At 38.0% G+C, this 23,678-nt stretch overlaps 1 protein-coding gene across 3 annotated transcripts in view; it reads right to left on the bottom strand.

The window, feature by feature from the left end:
• LOC127430022 (1,4-alpha-glucan-branching enzyme-like) overlaps positions 1 to 23,678 on the bottom strand; it is a 218,258-nt gene that overhangs the window by 93,124 nt on the left and 101,456 nt on the right. The window lies entirely within an intron of this gene.

The raw sequence follows: 23,678 nt of genomic DNA, 5'->3' as shown, positions 1-23,678 counted from the left end.
CATCACAACTTCAGATATAATCTGCATGCACAATACTCAATAGAAAAATGTGTTTACATCTCTTGACTGAAACGTTTTCCCCCTCATTCAAGTCCTCGGATCACGCATGCTCATCAGCTGCTCACTGATGTCTGAAAGAGGTGATTCTCAGTTCAGTGTACTGGTGACTCGCAAACTGCTGTGATCGACTCAATGTACTGCTGACGTGAGAGTTGCTGTCCTTGGATCAGTGTACTGCTGACTCAAGAACTGCTGTCCTCGGATCATTGTACTGTTGACACGAGAACTGCTGTCCTCGGATCAGTGTACTGTTGACACGAGAACTGCTGTCCTCGGATCAGTGTACTGTTGACTCGAGAACTGTTGTGACCCAAGCATTCAGTCAGATTTGTGAACTAGTTGGAGTGGTTAATTGCAAAGAAGAGTTGGCAAAAGCAGATATCACCAGTTCTAGGATCATATTACTCTTGGTTAACGGCTCATTTCGATTTGGAGTGTCAGGGACATCCGAGAGACAAGTTAAGATAGAGTAACTTGTGGATTAGTGTCGAAACGCAAACTGTTTCAAATGATTCAGTCTGATTTGGTGAACTAGTTCAACTCGTTCACTAAAACAAACCAGTTCAAAAGAATGATTCGTTCACGAACTGGACATCACTAATCCTGACACATTTCGGAACACAATGCCGTGAGAAATCAAGCTTGCTTAGCCAGAAAGTATTCATGTCCACATACTTGCATTGCTTATGGTATGCTTTGGGACTTAGATGACCCCCACACCCTTCCAACCAAAAAACAATACAAAAACATGTGACCATGTGATAATGTTCAATCAACACTTGCTGCCGCATACATCACAACTACATCCTGTAGCCAATTTACCATTACCAGTACCAGCACAGCTGTATGCTAAAGTAAATAACACTGTGAGAAAGCTATTAAACTAGCATCTCTATCAGATCTCCACCACTGTACTAACAGAAAGAATTCACCTTCAACACACTCTGCATCAACATCCTTCACTTTTACACCTGTGCCTTTTCTCACCCCACTTTATCATCCAACTCTCACTCAAATTTTTTCCAGCTCCACTTTTCACCCTCAGTCTTGTGACGGCACGCAGTGCTCATCCTGTTACACTGAGATTTTGTTGGAACAGGACTGAGATGTACAGGACTGAGATGTACAGCCTGTCGAAGAGATGGAAAAGCTCAAAGGAAAGCACAAAGTGTGGGTCCAACACAAACTTGAAGACCTGTCAAAAATGTGAATGTGCGTTTATTTTGCGAAACTACTGTTGAATTCAAAGGTCCACCATTTTTGAGTGCAAAACAGATGCGTAATGATGTCTAATGATTCAGTTGATTGAAATTAGAAGAAAAAGATGCTTTCCAATAGGGATGTGTGCAACTAATCGACTAATCGAGTACTCGTTCAGCACTAACTAATAGACTTTTAAAATACTACTGGAATATTGCACATTCATTTTCATTTGTGCATTTGTCTTCAGTAAGCAACGCTGAATTATACTGTACGTTCCCTCTGAATCTCTCAACAAACCTCACAGTAACAATTGAGTCATTACAGCATTGAGAATTGCAATGAAATGTAATGAGAACTGAATTAATGCAAATTGTTCAATTTTTTGTTCCAAAAGAAATGCTAAATATGTTTCAGTTCAACTTATTTTGAAATGCTCTTGGTAACATTTTTAATTGTAAATATTCCACGTACGTTTCTTATCTGATATTTTTAAGTTACTTATTAATTTATGAATAATCGATTACTCAGTTTTCCTGGCTGAGATTAATCGACTACAAAATCACTCGATAATGCCCATCCCTACTATCCAGATATGTACAGTAGGTTCATGTTTTCAGCAATATGACCACACGGGAGGTTGACATGTTGTTTCTGATACTTCCGGTACCCTAGGATTGGCCACATTATGCCGACTCACTTACAAGCGGCATCTCCTATCAGACATGTTTGCATCGGCTCCAGTGTGTTTACCTTCCCCTGTGGCACAACCAGAAGCATGTTGTGTCAGCAGCGTGGGAGACCCGCGTTGAATCCAAGAAGTAATTGCGTTCACATAAGTGACGAGCATGATTATAAGGTTGCATTTTTCCTTCTAATATCAGGTTTACTCCACTGATACTTACGTTTATGATTTGGGTTGAGGGGTAGAGTTTATAAACATGCATTCCTCTTCACTGAACTACAGCTTTACAGCTGAAATCAACTCGCTTCACAGCTGAAATCAACTCGCTTCACAACTCACGTCTGGCGCCCCTGTATGGACATTTCACCCAGAAAACGGAGCTCACAAGCGCCCATACTCCCAACAGCACTAACTTATTTAGCCACTGGGGGCAGTGTTTTAAATATCAGTAAGCAAAGACTGAGTGTAGCTAAAGTGAACCTACTGGTTCCGATTTCACTTTTACTCTGCCAACATAAAAAAAACAACAAACAAAAAAACAGGCTGGTTTAAGGTGGTCTTAGCTTGTTTAAGAAGGTCTTTGCTGGTTTAAATGAATAGTTCATCCAAACAATTAAATTTTGTCAATTTTCTTACCCTCTTATTGTTCCAAACTCGTATAATTTTCCTTCTTCCGCAGAACACAAAATGAGATGTTTTAATAAATATCCTGGTTCGTCTTTTCAATACAATGATAGTGGATATTAATTCCACTTTCAAGCTTCAAAAAGGACACAAAGGTATCATAAAATGTATCCATGAACTCGTGTGTCATACTCCAAGTCTTCTGAAGGCATTCAATAGATTCTGGTGAAAAACAACCTAAATTTTGTCATTTTTCAGTTTGTTCATTGGCTCACGGTCATGAATGATCAATGGATGTCTAGATTTTCACTGAAAAATTACTTCAATTTTGGGTTGTTTTTGACCAAAAATCTTTCTTATGCAGTCAGAAAATGTAACATAAGGGTGAGTAAAAATATATATTTTTTTTTCCGGGATGGGGGGTGAGGTGCACAATTCCTCAGCTGTGAGAAAAGCTAAGACCAGCCAACTATCTTATGCTGGTTTTAGCACTTTTCCTTTTTTTTTTTTTTTTGGGGCTGACAACATCTCAAATTTTTCACATCAGCAAATTTACAGGGGCAAACTAGGAACAAGACAAGACTGTTTTATATTCCTCACAACATTCAGGGTGATATCTGTTAGTGTTGTGTGTCTTCACATACACACACCCATCGGGCCCAGCTGCAGTGCACACTGCATTGTGTGATTGACAGCAGCCAAGGAAGCCCATCAGAGTGACAGACAGTTGTGTGCTGGGTGAGATTGGGCCTGACAGGTGAGTGACATGGAGGAAAACCTTTATATTACCCCACAGCCAAACAATTAATAGAAAGACAAAAAAAAAAAGGCAGGAGTGTTGTAGCAGTCACTAGCACTGCAATGAGGAGTTTGGTGAAACGAGAAGTGAAAGCCATCGCTCTTCATCTTCAACCGGCTCTTTGTTTATCATTCAGGGTTGTTCTGAGAGAACTGTCTGTTAAGTGAACCATTGAATCATGCGGTGTGACAACTTCAAAACACCTTGGATTTTAAAAAATGCCAGCTTTGGGTTGTGTTATTATAGATGCATCTGAATTCTTGTACTTGCAAAGTATGTACTCAGTTCAAGGAAGAACATACTTCTTGACCTTAAAAAAAGGATGTTCATTAGGTATGTATGTGTGTAGAGTAAAGATATTCCCGGACATACTACATTATGGAACGTAGACGTTGTCTTGGACCGATGACGCACCAACAACAATTTACTAAAAATAAAAATAAAACCAAAATTGTATTTTCATGTAATTATTATTTACCAATAAAACACATATACTTGAAAAGAGCAGCCCAACTCACATTTTTCCATCATTTCATTATTTTCAACATTTTAAATCTGACTGCTAACAATGTCCAAAAGTGTATGCACATGCATCACAGGAGATCTGTTTTTTTTTTTTTTTTTTTTTTTTTTTTCAGAAATTCCATTTCCACCACATCTCAATTTGTGTATTGTGTTTAGTGGAATTCTGTTGAGAAAAAAAAAAAATCATATATATATATATATATATATATATATATATATATATATATATATATATATATATATATATATATATTATGCTTTTGCAATAACAACAGCCTGCTCTTTTGTCTTGGTAAAAATAATTTCATAGATAATATTTTATGTATCATAAATACACACAATGAACCCTTTTCAGGCTTACAGGTTTTGGAATGCAGAAGTAAACTACTGTAGGGTATATACTTCAATAGCGCAGAATGGGAGTGAATGGGAGACCAAGCCAAATTTTTTTGCTTACCCATTTGCTCCAACATCAAGAGAAAAATTGTGTTATTATGTTTCCACAAGTTTCCAAATGAAGAAAAAAAAAAAAAAAAAATTGAGAGCAATAGATTCCGGATGTCAGAAGAGAGATGGCAATTAACTTAAAACTAATTTTATTGTAATATAATACAAAGTATAATGTTATAAATTTACACTAAATAATTTTTAAAAAATGCAAATATAAAAAAGTTATAAGGTGGGAAAGCATCACCACAGTTTTTGACAAGGGTCCTTTAAATATTTTCACACTTTCTGCATAATCTGAAATATACAACTTGATTTGAAATGACGCCTACTAAAAAGATTCTGCTTATTCTGTGGAAATATTCTGATATTTACCTTGAATTTCTTTGCTTTCTTCAGTCATCACTTCACATCTCATATTTCATCTCAAGCATGCTCTTCACTGACAATTCTGTTGACTTGGTTAACAAGTACACTGACTTTTGAAAATAAAATAAAAATAATAATAAATAAATAAATAAATAAATAAAACAAACTTTATCTGGGATAAGATTTTTTTTTAGTGTGTTGGAAATGACATGTGGGATAATGTGGGACAGTCATAAATTTTGCTAAAAGTATAGAAATAATTTCACACATTGAAATGACTTATTCTTATTTCACTCTTTGTTTAGATTATCATAGTTTTAAACATGTAATTATATGTATTTTTCTAACATATTTACATTAGTTTAATATGGAAAGTCTGGGTCTGGGAAAAGACTAAAACTGTAAAATCTGTACATAAAAGGCATTTGAAAACAACCAAAAGTAAGTGATAAATGCATGGTAGAAATATCACCCGAAGTTGATGAGACACTTACGCTAGCGCCATCTTGACTTTTAATGGTAATGACAACGAGCCTGTGAGGGATAGACTTACAGTCTCTTCAATGGGCTGTACTGCAGTTTAAAGAGTTTTTGGATCGTTCCGCGGATCAAACATTGATAAAATATTTGTCCAAGAACATTCAGTATACAAAGAACTCCAGACAACATGAGTTGTGGAAAAAGAAGCTACGCATCATTTCATTTGAACATTACATTTACTTTGCATTTTGAAAAGCATTTGGCATCTACAACTCCAATGGAACTGTACAAGTACCTGTATATCTTGTAAACTAAAGAATACGTGCACATGTACCGGTATGTGTTTTTGTGTGTACATTGTGTATATAATGAATATGTATATTATGTCTAAAGTATGGATATTGTATATTGTGTATAATGTGCACAGTGTGCAAACTGTGTTTTCTGTACATCTTGTACATTGTTTTTTTTTATAAACCTACATGTCACAGGACCAGAGCAGTAAGTACAGAAAAAGAACATTTTGTAGCGGGTGTGAGCCGAGACACAATGGATGAACGGAAAAGCTAATTTCGCACCCTAACCCAGACATGCCTGACTGTGTTCGCACGCACACACACACCCACCCACCCACCACTATTTCTTTCATTTGGACCTCCACTAAAGAAAGAACACAGCATAAAGATTACTCTGTATTCAGATTGGCTCTTCCTACTCTTTCTACAGCTGAACTTTTGGCCCACACTAAGTCTGATAGCTTAAGGCTGTACCGATATATTATATATATATATATATATATCAGTCAGCTTTTGATTCGTAAGGCAATCGACTGCAATTAACCAAATGACAGAGGATGAATCCTAAAGCGTAGCTCTCGGAGAAACGCAACCCCTAATGACTATGAGGTGCAAAGGGCCAAATGGGAAACGTTTTTTCTCTGTTGATCGCTGCATGCATTATGTTATACCCGGCTTCCCCTCAATTATCATCTGACAGTTTAACTTCTGACTGATCGTGGACTCAAATCACGCTTTCTTTGAGTGAGGACTCTTTCATAACCCCTTTCTATTGACAAGAGCCAGAGAGAGAGAAATTATTTGATGTAGTACACAACTGCATAGCGACATAAAAAGAAAACGCCCACTGACTGGTGTGAACATATTATGAATCATCACATTGCGAGGGATGCAAATCTGGGTTGCATCTATATAAAGGCATCTGAATGATTTCTGCATGCATATTATAGAATGAAAAAAGACACCAGTAAAAGATTAACTTGTCTAAAAATTGTAATTCTTTCATTTACAAACCCTAATGCTGTTCCAAACTACTTTGACTTTTTCAAATAGAACACAAAAGGATCATCTAACTATCATAAAAGTGGTCCATATGACTTGTGCACTATATTCTGCATCTTCTTCAGTCACAATAGATTTCTGTCAGGAAGAGAGCAAAATTTAGGTTGATATTCAATGAAAATCTTGATATTCACCTTAACTCTCCTTGGCAAGTTTATGAGAAGTAGTAGCAATGACTGATTTGCGAACAAATTGTTTTGTTTTTAAACAGATCTTTGCAATGATTTGTTGATTTGGTTCACAAAACCAATTTTAATGGTTCATTCACTGATCCAGTTCTCGAGTTCAAAGACTCAATGATTCGGTCGCAGCAGCTCACTGGAGGCAAAGATTATCAGTGAATAAAGATTTAAATTTCAGTCTGTTTCTCATCCAAAGCAATTTCATGACTTCTGAAGACTCTGAATGAAGCGCACAAGTCGTATGGACTACTTTTAGTCCTTTTGGAAGCTTCAATGATCCAGTCCCTATTCACTGTAATTGCACAGAAAAGAGCGACCAGTCCATTCTTAAAACTTTCTCCTTATGGATTCCACAGAAGAAACAAAAACTAATACGGGTTTGGAACAGCATGAGGGTGAGAAAATTACAGCAGACTTTTCATTTTTGGGTGAATTACTCCTAATGGACAATTAAATCAGAACCAAACAGCCTTGAATAGAGAGTGTTGTAGACAAAGGTGACATCAGACCACAATCGTAAGATAATTTGTATGTTTAGCCGGGGAACAGGGCCGAGCTACCCTCTCTTGCTGTAGCCGTCCTTGTGAGACGCCAATGTTCGAGGTGTTCTTCACTAGCTCTAATTGCTTCCATTACATTTCAATTTATTGGAGCTGGACAGAAGGGCACTGGCTAAATTAGAGGGCTTTTGTTATGCTATCCATTGGAAGTGACAGCGTTTTGGAGTGGTAATCAGATACAATCAGGCAAACTTGTGCTGCACGCCTTATCTGCTTCTCTTATTAGGGCATCTTAATTTCTCAGAGGCTCTGAGATGTAGTTGGGTTGCCACCACAGGCTCAGAGGTTGGATTAATCAGACAGGTCGGGTGACATTGGAGGCAGGGGGTAGGATGTGTGTGAATGTGTGTCGGCAAGCAAGGCTGTCCCATTTTAATACCAACTTTCAGTTCTTACTCTGTAAGGGTGAATCTTACAAAGCTGGCCAATAACATCAACAGGAAAATCAATCCTTTTTTAGGACTACGAAACCCCATAAAAAAAGCTTAGTTGTTTTTAGTCAACCTGTTCTCATAGTATCACTCTATTAGGCCAACATGCAAAAATATTTTTACGTGCCTCATTTCCTGTTGGAATGAATACTAGAGGTGCAACAACAACCATTACTTTTATTAACTTTCACCAGCTGCATTAAGTACTGCAGTGCATCTCCTCCTCATGGACTGCACCAGATTTGCCAGTTGTTACCCCACTCTTCCACCAAGGCACTTGCAAGTTCCTGGATATTTCTGGGGGGAATGGCCCTAGCCCTCACCCTCCGATCCAACAGGTCCCAGATGTGCTCAATGGGATTGAGATCTGGGCTCTTCGCTGGCCGTGGCAGAACACTGGCATTCCTGTCTTGCAGGAAATCATGCAGAGAATGAGCAGTATGGCTGGTGGCACTGTCATGCTGGAGGGTCATGTCAGGAAGGGTACCACATGAGGGAGGAGGATGTCTTCCCTGTAACGCACAGCATTGAGATTGCCTGCAATGACAACAAGCTCAGTCCGATGATGCTGTGACACACCGCCCCAGACCATGATGGACCCTCCACCTCCAAATCGATCCTGCTCCAGAGTACAGGCCTCAGTGTAACGCTCATTCCTTCGACGATAAACGCGAGTCTGACCATCACCCCTGGTGAGACAGTAAGAGCACTTTTTGCCAGTCCTGTCTGGTCCAGCGAAGGTGGGTTTGTGCCCATAAGCGACGTTGTTGTCAGTGATGTCTGGTATGGACCTGCTTTACAACAGGCCTACAAGCCCTCAGTCCAGCCTCTCTAAACCTATTGCGGACAATCTGAGCACTGATGGAGGGATTGTGCATTCCTGGTGTAACTCAGGCAGTTGTTGTTGCCATCCTGTAGTGTGATATTCGGATGTACCGATCCTGTGCAGGTGTTGTTACACATGGTCTGCCACTGCTTCTGCCCGCTTACAGACAGAAATTGAAACAGGAAGCACCCACCCTCAGAACGATCCAGTGCTGGTCGGACCAATCAGACTCTATGCTACAAGACTGTTTTGATCACACGGACTGGGAGATGTTCCGGTCCGCCTCTGATGACGACATCGAGCTCTACGCTGATAGTGTAATGTGTTTCATCAGAACGTGCGTAGAGGAAGTGATTCCGACCAGAACTGTACGAATCTATCCGAATCAGAAGCCATGGATCAATAGCGATGTTCGCACAGCACTTAATGTGCGGACCTCCGCCTTTAATTCCGGGAACGCGAAGGAGCATAAACAAGCCAGTTATGCCCTCCGAAAAACTATCAAAACAGCAAAACGCCAGTACAGGAGCAAGATTGAAGAACAGTTTAACACCACCAACTCTAGAAGCATGTGGCAGGGAATTAACATCATCACGGACTTTAAAGGGAATAAAAACTCCGCCATGAACACTGCTGCCTCTCTACCGGATGAGCTAAATACTTTTTATGCTCGTTTCGAGGGAAATAACACCGCCCTCGCGGAGAGAGCTCTCGCGGCTGAAGCTACAGAGGTTAGTTCACTCTCCGTCTCTGTAGCAGATGTAACACGATCCTTCCGACGGGTGAATATCCACAAAGCCGCGGGTCCAGAAGGCATTCCGGGCCGTGTCATCAGAGCGTGCGCGAACCAGCTGGCTGGTGTTTTTACGGACATTTTCAACCTTTCCCTCTCTTTGTCTGTAGTCCCCACATGCTTTAAAACATCCACCATTGTGCCTGTACCAAAACAATCAAAAATAACTTGTTTAAATGACTGGCGTCCTGTTGCTCTGACCCCCATCATCAGCAAATGTTTTGAGACTAATCAGAGATTACATCTGCTCTGTATTGCCACTCAATCTTGACCCGCTGCAGTTTGCTTACCGCAACAACCGCTCCACTGATGATGCCATTGCATCTACAATACACACTGCTCTCTCCCACCTGGAAAAAAAGAACACTTATGTGAGAATGCTGTTTGTAGACTACAGCTCAGCATTCAACACCATAGTGCCCTCCGAGCTAGATGAGAAACTCCGGGCTCTGGGCTTAAACAGCTCAATGTGCAGCTGGATCCTGGACTTCCTGTCAAGCAGACGCCAGGTGGTTAGAATAGGCAGCAACATCTCCTCATCACTAACCCTCAACACTGGAGCCCCGCAGGGCTGTGTTCTCAGCCCACTACTGTATTCCTTGTACACACATGACTGTGTGGCAACACATAGCTCCAATGCCATCATTAAGTTTGCTGATGACACGACGGTGGTAGGTCTGATCACTGACAATGATGAAACAGCCTACAGAGAGGAGGTGCACACTCTGACACACTGGTGTCAGGAGCACAGCCTCTCCCTCAACGTCAGTAAGACAAAGGAGCTTGTGGTGGACTTCAGGAGAAGAGATAGAGAACACAGTCCCATCACCATCAATGGAACACCAGTGGAGAGAGTCAGCAGCTTCAAGTTCCTGGGTGTCCACATCACTGAGGAACTCATATGGTCCGTCCACACTGAAGTCGTTGTGAAGAAGGCTCATCAGCGCCTCTTCTTCCTGAGACAGCTGAGGAAGTTTGGAATGAACCGCCACATCCTCACACGGTTCTACACCTGCACTGTGGAGAGCATCCTGACTGGCTGTATCTCCGCCTGGTACGGCAATAGCACCGCCCACAACCACAAAGCACTGCAAAGGGTGGTGCGAACTGCCAGACACATCATCGGAGGTGAGCTTCCCTCCCTCCAGGAAATATATACAAGGCGGTGTGTGAAAAAGCTCGGAGGATCATCAGAGACTCCAGCCACCCGAGCCATGGGCTGTTCTCACTGCTGCCATCAGGCAGGCGGTATCGCAGCATCAGGACCCGCACCAGCCGACTCCATGATAGCTTCTTCCCCCAAGCAATCAGACTTCTGAACTCTTGATCTCCCATGATCAAAATACATCAGCACTGCACTTTATTACCCTTACTCTTATATCTCACAACAGACTGTCATAAATTATATAATTATTATTATATTATGTTCTCTCTTAACAACTGACTATCAACCGGCAGCCTGAATGTCAATACAGTACAATATTGTACATTCTATATATATATATATATATATATATATATATATATATATATATACTTTTTTATATATTTTTATTTTTAATTTTTATTGAATAATGTGTATCTATATAGTAAAAAAAAACAAACAAAAAAAAACACCGTATTGTATACTGTACAGTGTATGTTATTATTTGTATATTGTTGAGTGTAATTATGTGTATAACAGATGTTTAAATTGTGTTGTGTTAATTTGATGCTATTGTAAATTGGTATATGTCTCATCACTGTCACGACTGCTATGTTGATCAGAACTGCACCCAAGAATTTCACACACCATTGCACTTGTGTATATGGCTGTGTGACAATAAAGTGATTTGATTTGATTTGATTTTGACTGCGAGGACGATCAGCTGTCCTTCCTGTCTCCCTGTAGTGCTGTCTTAGGTGTCTCACAGTACGGACATTAAAATTTATTGCCCTGGCCACATCTGCAGTCCTCATGACTCCATGCAGCATGCCTAAGGCACGTTCACACAGACGAGCAGGTACCCTAGTCATCTTAATTTTGGTGTTTTTCAGAGTCAGTAGAAAGGTCTCTTTAGTGTCCTAAGTTTCTATAACTGTGACCTTAATTTCCTACTGTCTGTAAGCTGTTAGTGTCTTAACAACCATTCTACAGGTGCAAGTTCATTAATTGTTTATAGTTCATTGAACAGGAATGGAAAACATTGTTTAAACCCTTTACAATAAAGATCTGTAAAGTTACTTGGATTTTTACAAAATTATCTTTAAAATATAGTGTCCTGAAAAAGGGAACTTTCTTTATATATATATATATATATATTCCATAACCAACTATATTTACAAGCTTGTTTGAGCATGATCAAATTGCACGGTAGGTCAACCAAAAACACTGACTGATCTTGCACTAAAAATATACCTGAAATGTCACAATGCAAAAAATCTTAAAGGTTCTAAATTGCAGTATGTATTTACTATATACAGTTGTGCTCAAAAGTTTGCATACCCTTGGAGAATTGGTAATATATGTACCATTTTTAAAGAAAACATGAGTGAGCAGGCAAAACACATTTCTTTTATTTCTTATGGGATTCATATTCAACTGTAGGTTATAACAGAATGGCACAATCATAAAACAAAACATGGCAACAAAGAAAAAAATGAAATGACCCCTGTTCTAAAGTCTGCATACCCTTAGTTCTTAATACTGTGTATTGCCCCCTTTAGCATCAATGACAGCGTGCAGTCTTTTGTAATAGTTGGCTATGAGGCCCCAAATTCTTGCAGGTGGTATAGCTGCCCATTCGTCTTGGCAAAATGCCTCCAGGTCATGAAAAGTCTTTGGTCGTCTTGCATGAACCGCACGTTTGAGATCTCCCCAGAGTGGCTCGATGATATTAAGGTCAGGAGACTGCCACTCCAGAACATTCACCTTTTTCTGCTGTAACCACTGGAGGGTCAACTTGGCCTTGTGCTTAGGGTCATTGTCATGCTGGAAAGTCCAAGAGCATCCCATGCGCAGCTTTCTTGCAGAAGAATGCAAATTGTCTGCCAGTATTTTCTGATAACACGCTGCATTCATCTTGCCATCAATTTTCACAAGATTCCCCATGCCTTTAGAGCTCACACACCCCCATAACATCAGTGAGCCACCACCATGCTTCACAGTGGATATGGCATTCTTTTCTCTATAGGCCTTGTTGACCCCTCACCAAACATTGCGCTTATGGTTGTGACCATAAAGCTCTATTTTGGTCTCGTTACTTCCAAATTACAGTGTGCCAGAAGCTGTGAGGCATGTCAAGGTGTTGTCGGGCATATCGTAACCAGGCTTTTTTGTGGCATTGGTGTAGTAAAGGCTTCTTTCTGGCAGCTCGACCATGCAGCTCATTTTTGTTCAAGTATCGTCGTATTATGCTCCTTGAAACAACCACGCCATCTTTTTCCAGAGCAGCCTGTATTTCTCCTGATTTTACCTGTGGGTTTTTCTTTGTATCCCGAACAATTCTTCTGGCAGTTGCGGCTGAAATCTTTCTTGGTCTTCCTGACTTTGGCTTGGTATCAAGAGATCCCCGAATTTTCCACTTCTTAATAAGTGATTGAACAGTACTGACTGATTTTCAAGGCTTTGGATATCTTTTTATATCCTTTTCCATCTATATAAAGTTCCATTAACTTGTTATGCAGGTCTTTTGACTGTTCTTTTCTGCTCCCCATGGCTCAGTATCTAGGCTGCTCAGTGCATCCACGTGAGAGCTAACAAACTCATTGACTATTTATACACAGACACTAATTGCAATTTAAAAAGCCACAGGTGTGGGAAATTAACCATTAATTGCCATTTAAACCTTTATGTGTCACCTTGTGTGTCTGTAACAAGGCCAAACATTCAAAGGTATGTAAACTTTTGATCAGGGCCATTTGGGTGATTTCTGTTATCATTATGATTTTAAAAGGAGCCAAACAACTATGTGATTATAACTGGCTTCATATTATCACTATGCTTAAATAAAAGACAGTTTTTTTGCATGATCAGTCCTATTTTCAAAATCAGTGCCAAATTTTCACAATTTCTGCCAGGGTATAAAACTTTTGAGCACAAAAGTAAAAAAAAAAATTCACAATACAAAAATCTTAATGGTCCTAAAAGACATATAATATTATAAATTTAGCTACTTATATATATATATCCTTGGCTTTTTTGTGACTTCCTGGATGAGTCGTCGCTGTGCTCTTGGAGGAATTTTGGAAGATCGGCCACTTCTGGGAAGGTTCATTACTGTGCCAAGTGTTCTCCATTTGTAGATAATGGCTCTCATTGTGGTTCTTTGGAGTTCCAGAGCCTTTGAAATAGCTTTGTAACCCTTCCCAGACTGATGTATTTCAATCACCTTTTTCCTCAATTTCTGGAATTGCTTTCGACCTTGGCATAGTGTGCTACTGGCTGAGACCTTTTAGCCAATGTCATGCTGCATAAAAAGTTCTATTTAGGTGTTGATTTGATTGAATAGGGCTGACAGTAATCAGGCCTGGGTGTGTCTAGTCCATCTGAATCCCATTATGAATGCTGTTTCATAGATTTGGGGATTTAGTAACTGGGTGCAAATACTTTTTCACAAAGGCCCAGTTAGTACTGTATAACTTTTTTGCTTCAATAAATAACATTATCATTTAAAAACTGTATTTTGCGTTAACTCAGATTGTCTTTGTTTAATGTAAAATTTTGTTTGAATTTTTTTAACAATTTAGTATGAGATATACACAAAAACAGAAGAAATCAGGATGGGGGCAAACACTTTCACAGCACTTTATATATCCAAATTTATATTTATATTCAGATTCATAATTATGCATTCAGTTAGATTTATATATTGAAGATTTAACTATTTTTAGATTTACAATTAAAAATTCCGATTTATTATAACTATATTCAGATTTACCTATGTAGTCAGATTTATTTTTATTTTTTATAATTGGTTAAAATATTATTACCCATACATGTTTTTTGCAAGCTTACTGGGTACATCTAAATGATTTGTTTGGATTTTTGACTTTCAGAAGGGGAAACTTTTCTGAAAAATATTGTGTAACATACTGTACATAGATACTGTAAAAATTACACACACACAAATCGCTCTACTCTTTTGTGCACATCTGCGTGCACTCTTTCTTTCTCGACACAAACCCAGAGAGCCCTCCGAGTGCAGTCTCATAGGTACTCCAATGCAAAACTAAATCGATAGTGGTGTCAGATGAAAAGCCCCAAATAAATACTGCATGCTGGGCAACGTTGCATGAAAAAAGCAAATGTTAAAAAAAGCAGCAGGCAGCAGACTTTCTGCCATTATAAAGACTGATCCAGAGTCAGTGAAGTGGACACCTCTTGTGCATGAAGAGCATCGTGCTGAATCAACCCACCGGAGCAGAGCCATACAGGGGTCTTAAGGGCAGAGAGAAGCATACGGACCGGTGCTGCTAGTCCTGTAAAAAGCCTTGTATTATGGGTAGCCTTGTTTAGCAATGCATGCTGATTCTCCACGGAGACTGCGCATAGCACCAACAGTCACCCCAGCAGTGCACAGGGCACACACACACACACACACACACACACACACTTTCTTGTTTTATTCAAGGGGCTTTTTGCCTTTACTGTATAGGACAGCCTAGACAGAGCAGAACATGGATGGAGAAGTTAATAAATACCAAATACAAGGTCCTCCGGACATGTTCCAAAGAAATTATTCAATTTCAAAATGGGATAAGAATATTGTGCGTGCATAACTGCATTTAGAAACAACTGCTGTGGTTGTTGGACGATTTAGTGAACCATCCTCATCACAGGTCATCTCAACTATGTACGTAAGTGTAAAAACACACTCTGGAAATCCTCTGACATAGCAGAGCATGGTTACCCTGAAGTGCACTAAATACTAGAATACTTCTTTATACACATACATGCTTGCAGAGGGCAGGTGTACAAAGACCAACTCTGAATTTAAAAAGTCTAAATCACTTGTACTATATGGCCAAAGTCTTTATGACTTTACAAGGACAAATAGAAAACATGGACATTTGTTTACTGTGATTAAAATGAATGCATTTTAGGTTTTTTAATAACACTGCACTATTCAAACAATCAGTTGATCGCTCAATATGATCTTGTGTATGTTTCTAATGAAACTGACACAGTTGTACGAATGTCCCGAATTAAGCGGGTCTTGTTATTGAAACAAGATTTTTTTTTAAATGTTCAGGCGAATAAGTTATCACTTAATTCCTCACACGTAGGCCTGTCATGATTATGAAACCCTTACCATGAACCACACTCAGAGCAGCTTCTGAACAGCGTGTAAAGATCAACGCTTCTAAAGTGCTCTCACGTGTGCACCATCTGCGAAGGTTCGCACTATATTCTTGCAAAAATATAAGCGAGGATTTTGAGTGAATGCAAAGCACTCTGGATTCACTTTAAGTGTTCGCATAACAGCAGATGCTTTTGGTTGTTGCAGGCTCATATACACAGTGCTAATGACATGCTGTGACACAGAGGAGACGCCCGTTTACTCTATTTCAGTGGAGATGAATGAAGAAACATGTTTTCAGATACACACAGAATCTCACACCTTGTGTCCAAAAAAAATAAAAATAAAATAAAATAATAATAATAAAAAAATTATAATAATTTTGATATCACTCCAAACAAGATTATTGATCTAAATAAGCTATTTAAATTTCATTCTCTGAAAGTAATGACTAAGCAGTAAGTGATATTTTTATTTATTTATTTTTATGAAAAGACATGCAAAAACCGTCCTTATACCTGTCAGATATCACTGAAACAGGTACAATGAAATATCACACCTCTCTCTGTAACAGCCCAAGGTTCGGTAAACAGCAGCAATAAGATGTCCAAAGGCCGAGGTCAGATCGTTTGTTTAGCCAATCAGAAGACTTTCTGTCTGTCAATCATTGTGTGCGTTCACAGGGCAGCCCATATATGATCTTATAAGTGCCAGTATGGTGTCCTGCTCCTGGAAAACACTTAGCGGGACCCATCGCCCTCCATTTTCGCCAATACAATGGTCTGTGTGTGCGTGCATGTGTTTGTAGTTCAGGATTTTGGAAAGACGGGGAGCGTGGCTAATTCAATGGTTAGTCTGGTGGAAGTTCCAGAACAGTTCAAATCACTTACAGCACCTTTAAGCACCAAGAAATAATTAATTCATACAATACTCCAGGCTATGGGTAATAATAAAAAATCTATTAGACATGAAAGATGCAGTGCAGAAAAAATATATACATGATTAAAAAAAAAAAAAAAAAAAATATATATATATATATATATATATATATATATATATATATTTTTTTTTTTTATTCATCCATCAGTATTTTTGTGCTCTACTAAAATAATATCTATATGTCCTTAAAACAAAACAGAATTTACTTTTGAAGTTACATTGTGCAAGATTTTAATGCTTGTTTTCAGCCAATATTTCTTCAATTATTTTTTTTTTTCCTGCCACACTGGCAAAATAATTTTTTACTAATTAAATTGTGTTGGATTGATGCTTAAAACAAGAAAAAACTATTTGCCGATTGGATAAGAAAAATTCAAATGTAAAATTTTACATGATTTTGCTTAGGTCTTTTTTTTTTTTCTTTAAACAGGAAAACGACTTATGTTTAGAACGAAGAAGCAAATGAACTAAATCGAATTACTTTAGCTTACTAAATATAATTAACTTCAGAAAATCTAGATCTACAAAAACATCCTATTTTTTAGGCTAAACCCAATTAGCGGGTCAGACGTTAAGTGATAGAAGATATACTGTAGCTATAATAAACTGTCAAGATTCTTATCAATCTTATAGTTGGAAACTACTATTGCCTGATCAAGACTTTCACTTTATGCTACTGCCAAGAACAGAAAATAATCATCTCAGTTTATCTCCATAATGAGAAGAACTTCATTAATATTCATGCTCACATAAGAGGGTAGAACAAATGAATGCTTTAGATCACCTCACAGAAGAAACACTAATTAGGAAAAATTATTGAAGAAATGCCTATAATTCTTCTTTTAATTATGTACACAAATGAATAATAAAAAAAATAAAAAGTATAAAACGCTACCTTGCTTCCAAGACTACACAAGAGTAAAGGTGTAGTTCAACCAAAAAAGAAAATTCGGTCATAAGTTTCTCACCTGCATATCATTCCAAAACTGCGACTTTTTTCTTTTCTTCTGCGGAACACAAAAATAGATTTTTAAAGCAGAATGTCCAAGCTGCTATTTTCCATACAAAGTGAAAAGTGACCATGGCCATCAAGCAAGATTTTCATTGAATAAAGAGTATCATTCAGAAGACTTGGAATATTATGGAAGCCATGAACCGCATAGTGAACAAAAAATTTCACTAGGTGAAAAATTTTTTTAGGTGACTTTGTGCCTTCCTGAGCCTAGGTCCTACAATTTATTTTTTTTATCTCTCCAAATTTTTTTCTCTCTCATTATTTTCCTAAAAAAAAAAAAAGTACGTTGTCAAAAAATGCGTTCTCTCTCCCAAAAAAAAAAAAAAAATAAATAAAAAATATTATGTATATATATAATTTTCTCTCCATTTTTTTCCTTTAAAATAACAAAAATTCTTTCAAAAACATTTCTCTCTCGCTCTCTCTCTCTAAAAAAAAAGAATTTTCTCTCAATTCTTTTTTTATATATTTTTTTCTCTCAATTTCTTTTCCCTACTATCAGTAAGCATGAAATCGCATGCTGACAAGGTGAAGGATGACAGCTGTAGTACTTGATCTGTTTATATGTATTGCTGTATAATACATCAGGAATGTTTTGCAAATCTTAATCAAGGAAATAAATATAAGTTTTGAGAGTCTACTAATACATGAGATCCCCCAATTAAATGAATATATCTCAGGTTACTATGTTTCATATGGCATTAATTGTAAAGTGTGACAACGGGAGTTCTTTCTGGTTGTTTGATGACATTAACCACCAGGAATATCGATGCTGCTATTGATATTGTGCTTTTTTTAATTTGTTGGCCCACGTACATGCACTAGGTAGACGTCTCTGACTGCATACATTGACAGAATGTTTAACAAAAGGATATAAACTGGAAAATAAATATAATGGGCTCATATAAATAAATATGCTCATAAATTTAAATAGGGCGGAGCGAACATTTATTTTTTACGTCAACAACAAAAATAATGTCACTTGATACATGCATTTATACTTGAAAACCATGAACAAAACTATGCAAGTTAAAAGAAAATGTGACCTATCCAGGATCCATTAAATTCAGTTTTGACTTGATGTCCAGTGTGAAATCTGGGTCCCAAAGCAAAACCAGTTGAACCACTAGAACTACTGCTCTAAAGAACTTCTCATGTCCGGGAGCGACAGTGCGTCATTGTGATGAAGTTCCAACATAAATAAGTCTGCATGACTTTACTTTCCTGATGTATTTTACAACAATAAAAATAAACAGATCAAGTACCACAGCTGTCATCTGTCACCTTGTAAGCATAAGATTTCATGCTTACTGATAGTGGCACCTGGTGGCCGAAACTGGTACTGCATGCTAATTGTTAGCTAGCAAGCAAAAACGTGTTCATGTGTTGCCTCTTGAGGAGAACAAACAAAAAATTTACAGAGAAAAAACAAATTGAGAGGAAAAAATAAATACATTTAAAAAAAAAAAATTGAAAGAAATTTGAAGAAAAAAAAATTGAGGAACAAAATATAAAATATATATTTTTAAGAGAGAGAAAGAGAAAAAAAAAGGTGTAGGACAGGCTCAGGAAGGCACAAAGACACCTAAAAAAATAAAATCATCTAGTGAAATGTTTTTTTTTTTTTTTTTTTTTTACAGTGCGGTTCAGGGTGAATATAGCACATAAGGCATATGGACTACGTTTATGCTGCTTAAATGGTGCTATTTTGTGCTATTTGGAACATGAATGTCTCTGGTCTCAATCCATTTTCATATGCAAGAGAGCAGCTCAGACATTCTGCTTAACTTCTCTGTTATTCCACGGAAGAAAATCATACTGGTTTGAAACAACATGAGGGTGAGTAAATGATAACAGAAATTTCATTTTTGGGTGAACTATCCCTTTCACATAAATCTGCCTAAGAAAATACAGACATGTCCAATTTATCTGATCTGATGGTTGTCAGTCTAGTTTGTACAGACATATTTGGAGCAGGTTCCACATATTCCATCTTCAAATCTAATTCCCCTGATAAAGAGAAAGAAACACATTCCACTTCTGAATTACAAGCAGGATGAGTATGTGATGAATGAGACACTATATGACTCAAACAAACTGCCACCATCCTCAGGGAATATGTTGAAATGTGAGCAAAGTTGTCAGCTGCACTTACAGTATGACTGTAGTTTGGTGTGGGGTTGACATTCTGTGATGTGCTGATGAAAGGCAATGCAATGCATGTAGTTGAGCTAATAGTTATTCATGTTCTGTTTCATACTTCAATCTAGGATCCGGGGACCGCTAGGGGGCTTCAAGGGGGTGCTAGGTGGTCCTTTAAAAGCCAGTTATTAAATTTTGTATGTTGTCTTTATAATTTTGCCCCATATAGTATAAGGGTCATTCTTGGGATTCTGTGATACAGTTGCAATTGAAATTATTCACCCCCCCCCCCCCCCTTTTTCTGATGACCCAGAATTTTTAAACTTTACATCTATATCAGTTGAGTGACACATTCAAAGTCATAGTGTGAATATATAACCTAATATTTCTAAATAGCAGGATTTTTTAAAAATACAGCCATGTCATAATTATTCAACCCTTATTGCATGTAGCTGTTTCTTAAATATGTAAGGCTACACAAGTAATTGTTTAAAACCAAATTATGTCATCAATCTGCAATGGCACTTATTCAAGTTTTAAGCATTGTAAGCAAAAATGTATTTCTATGCAAAAAATGCAATTAAAAAAAGCTAATAGAGGAGATTATTTCATTACACAAGAAAGGTCATGGCTAAAAGTACATTTCCAAGGCACTTCAATTTCCAACAGACAAAGTTGGCAGCACCATTCATACATTTTTTAAATATGGTACAACAGCAACCTTCTTGGGGTGTGGAAGAAAGTAAAACTTCACCAAGGAAAATGTTGACTTGAATATTCAAGAAGTAATTAGGAAAGACTGGAAGAAGGTTTTATAGATGTATGACACTAAACTGAAAATGTGTTTTAGACCCATGGGTCAGCAGTACATCTGGAGTAAGATGACAAGGTGATGACAAGAAAGACACCATCCCCACAGTCAAGCATGAAGGTGGGTCAGTCCTGTTATGGGGGTGTTTTGCGGCTGCAGGAAACAGCTATCCTGACTATGTGACTGACACCATGGATTCTTTCAGGTATCAGACCATTTTGGCATGAAAAATGTGATGCCTTCAGTGTGTAAATTGAAGCTCTGTGATCACTGGACTTTCCAGTAAGACAATAACACCAATGATACATCCAAGTTGTCCAAAATCTGGTTCAGGGATAGGTCGTGGAATGTCCTTAAATGGCCCTTTCAGTCCATCATTAAAATTGCAAACCTTTGGTGGGATTTCAAGGAAGCAGTGGCAGCACAGAAACCAAAGAATGTCCATGAGCTGGAAGCTTTTGCTCATGAGAAATGTGTAAAAATTCTAATAGAGAGGTGTCCGAAGCCTGAGAACACTTACCTGAAACATTTATTTGCTGTTATTAAGGATAAAGGATGCTCCACAAATGATTGACTTTGGGGGTTGAATATTTTTGACATGACATTTGTGGAGAGAATTAGTTATTTTTTTATTTTAAAATTTGGGTAAACTGAACTCTTTGTCCTCAAAATCACTCAAACATGTATTAAAAACTTACTTTGACTGTTTACTGAGGTTTTAGTTGATGTGTTTTAATTCACATCACCAGAATGTATTCAGGTCAGGGAGGCTGAATAATTTTGATTGCAACTGAAACATTCAAAGATGTTTTAAGGTGGTGGTTTAGTAAAATGAAATATTAAAAGTTTTTACACGATATATCCATTATTTTGAATAATAAAAAAATTATAATATTGCATTAAAAATAATCTTTTCAAATAAATAAATAAATAAATAAATTAGATGACATTCATCCCCTTTTGAAGTACAGTATATACCGTTATAAAGTCAACAAAACTAACTATGTAATTGGACAAGTTTATAAAATATTTCAAGAAAATGTGTTAGGAAATTGAATAATATTAAATAAAATTGGGAAATAGAATTAGAAACAAAAATAGCAGACTGGGAATGGGATCAGAGTTTCAAAGGACATATAACCACACTATCTCCATTTTGGTAGGAACATGCTTGGAAAACAAAAATGAGATATTTTATTACACCAGAAATATCATCTTAGTATAACCAGTCTGCTTGTTGGAGAGAATGTGGTGAGTTTAATGTCAACCATATACATATATTTTATTCTTGCAAAACGTAAAAAAAATATATATATATATATATATATATATTAAAAACACACACACACACACACACACACACACACACACACACACACACTGATAAGCCACAACATTAAAACCACCTGCCTGGGGGGGGGCCTGGGTAGCTCAGCAAGTAAAGACACTGACTACCACACCTGGAGTCACAAGTTCGAATCCAGGGTGTGCTGAGTGACTCCAGTCAGGCTTCCTAAGCAACCAATTGGCCCGGTTGCTAAGATGGGTAGAGTCACATTGGGTTAACCTCCTCGTGGTCGCTATAATGTGGTTTTCGCTCTCGGTGGAGCACGTGATGAGTTGCGCGTGGTGAGTTGTGCATGGATGCCGCAGAGAATAGCGTGAGCCTCCACACGTGCTAGGTCTCCACGGTAACACGCTCAACAAGCTGCACGGATTGACATCTCAGACGCGGTACTATGCCACCACGAGGACCTAGAGCGCATTGGGAATTGGGCATGCCAAATTTGGGAGAAAATCCCCCCCCCCCCCCAAAAAAAAAAAACACCTGCCTACTATAGTGTAGGTCCCCATCGTGCCACCAAAACAGCATCTCGCATCTCAGAATAGCATTCTGAGATTATATTCTTCTCACCATAATTGTACAGAGTGGTTATCTGTGTTACTGTATTCTTTGTCAATTCGAACCAGTCTGGCCATTCTCTGTTGACCTCTCTCATCAACAAGCTGTTTCCATCCGCAGAACTGCCATTCACTGGATGTTTTTGGTTTTTGGCACCACTCGGAGTAAATTCTAGGACTGTTGTGTGTGAAAATCCCAGGAGATCAACAGTTACAGAAATACTCAAACCAGCCCATCTGGCACCAACAATCATCCATGCGATTATCTAATCAGCCAATCGTGTGGCAGCAGTGCTGTGCATAAATCATCCAGATATGGGTCAAGAGCTTCACATCAACCATCAGAATAGGGAAAAAAATGTGTTCTCAGTGATTTGGTCCGTGGCATGATTGCCAACCACATTAAAATAAAATGATACATTGTAAATTCATTGTCCCCTGTCGAGTGCTCCAAACATCATCTGCAATCTGAAAGTGAACTTTTGTTTTAGGAGTAAATGCACTTGCCTCAATAGGAAATCTATCAGATGCTCTCTTGCTCCCTATTTAGTAATGACTTAAACTCCAGTGTGCTGTCTGTCTGCACTGGTCTCAGAACAGTTCGAAATGCACATTATTTTCATCCTAACTCCATATTAAAGCCACTGAAAGCAACATTTTTCAGCTTTTGGATGAACCCATTGATTCGCAATGTGATAATGCACAATGAATACAGGATTTCTATGGGAAAAAAAGCCCTATAGTCCACGTTAGTGGTCACTGTGTTTAACAGTGTGCCGTTTCAACACAAAGTCTGCTGAGATCGGCCCCATGTTGTTTTGTCACATAACTTGGTGAGACAAAAGTTTAACAGTCCAGAGGGTCATTACATTAAACATTAAATTATGCATAGCGTTTGGCGAAGACAAAACACACAGTCAAAATGTGAGATATATGTATGGGTATAAAAACATAGTATTTAAAACATGCAGTATGTACTGAGGTTGTAGAAATGTAATATCTGTGTCCATATAGGTTTGATACATTTTTGAAAACTTTTATAGCATTTACTACAACAAAAAATATTTGTTACTTTAAAAATGCCAAGTGGTATAACCATCAAATAAAATGGGTCACAGCAGAGGATTTGATGTCCAACAGTAAACAAGTGGTGCTTTGATGGCTGTGGCAGCAGTACATTAAAGGACTAAACGTAAAACTTCTGAGAGAGAACACCTGTTTGTGTGGACCTCTGTACAACTATAGCTTC

This window comes from Myxocyprinus asiaticus, chromosome 39 (assembly GCF_019703515.2).
Source record: "Myxocyprinus asiaticus isolate MX2 ecotype Aquarium Trade chromosome 39, UBuf_Myxa_2, whole genome shotgun sequence".
Lineage (NCBI taxonomy): Eukaryota > Metazoa > Chordata > Actinopteri > Cypriniformes > Catostomidae > Myxocyprinus > Myxocyprinus asiaticus.
Note: the sequence above shows the minus strand (reverse complement) of the source record. Positions and strands in the feature narration are given on the sequence as shown.